Below are 1,283 nucleotides of genomic sequence, written 5' to 3' on the forward strand. Positions count from 1 at the left end.
ACGTTACATATTTCATGTCGCACTCAAATCTGACCTTGATATTTCACTACCACCACGCCCAAAGACGTTTCACTTTATTTTTTTACAAATGTACCTTGGTGTATATTTAATCTGTAATTGCCACATTTTTATGTTGTTTTTCATTAACACGGAAATCAAAGAATTTTTGAAAATATTTTTCGTCTCTCTCTCTCTATTTACTTACTATTACTTAGACAATCTCTTGGCCTTCACTCTTTATAGCCCAGTGCCAGTTCATGGCCCAGTGGTCAGAACACGTAAGTCTAAACCGAGAATTAAAGGTTCGAACTCGGGCAAGCACATATTTTTCTTGAGCTCAATTTGAGTGTATTCTTCTCGTGCTCAGCGATGAAGAGCAGCGTGGTGTAAACAAAAAATCTCCTCAAAAAGGAGAAGGAGGGGCCATTAGAGAGCTATACTTCACTTTACTAAAATTATTTATTGCTTTTCCTACAACAGTCAATATTCAATTACTTGCCTCTAAAATTAATTACCAGTGATTCTAATTTACATTAGGTGTAGCTATACATATTATTTAAATTCTTGAATCACGTTATAGAATTGTAGTCCTTATAGTACTAAAGTTTGATGAAGTTTTCTAACGACTCCGTGGCGCAACGGTAGCGCGTCTGACTCCAGATCAGAAGGTTGCGTGTTCAAATCACGTCGGGGTCAAACGAATCCTTTTTTTTTTGCTAATGCCCTAAGCCAATGGCCGGCATGGGGAATATTACTTGTCCTCAAGCCTGGTGACACTGTCAACATTACTTTAGAGTAAAGTTATATCAGTGGAAAAAATGTGTTAATGAAACAAAAGTAAAGTAATAGTTTTTCTAGGTGGTACCACTGATCACATATTCTACCGCTAAACAGCAATACTTAGTATTTTTATGCTAGGGCTTGAAGGGTATGTGACCCAATGAAACACAAGGGACATAACATTTTATTTTAAAGCTTAGTGGAATAAGGGAGTGTTTTTATATATAGTCATTATAAAAATAAATTAAGCACATGAAAATTAAGTGATACGTGCCCGAGTTTGACCCCGCGATCTTTGGTTAATATTCACGTCTAACGACTGAGTCATCTCATCTTCATGTCAATGAGATAATTACACACAGTGCTCTATATTTCATACAGAATTGTAATACGAGAAAGTTCTTTTTACAATAATTTTGACACAAGCTAAGATAGATCGTCGTTACAAATGATCTACTCATAATCGCATTGAAATGTCCAACATTGAAAGGACGGGCTTTTTC

The 1,283-nt window shown here is 35.9% G+C and overlaps 1 non-coding gene across 1 annotated transcript; it reads left to right on the forward strand.

The window, feature by feature from the left end:
* The first annotated feature begins 624 nt into the window (after nt 1-624).
* On the forward strand, nt 625-696 carry Trnaw-cca (transfer RNA tryptophan (anticodon CCA)). The gene has a single exon. It is a non-coding gene; the product is annotated as a tRNA-Trp (tRNA).
* The last annotated feature ends 587 nt before the right edge of the window (nt 697-1,283 follow it).

This window comes from Nymphalis io, chromosome 17 (assembly GCF_905147045.1).
Source record: "Nymphalis io chromosome 17, ilAglIoxx1.1, whole genome shotgun sequence".
NCBI classification, from domain to species: domain Eukaryota; kingdom Metazoa; phylum Arthropoda; class Insecta; order Lepidoptera; family Nymphalidae; genus Nymphalis; species Nymphalis io.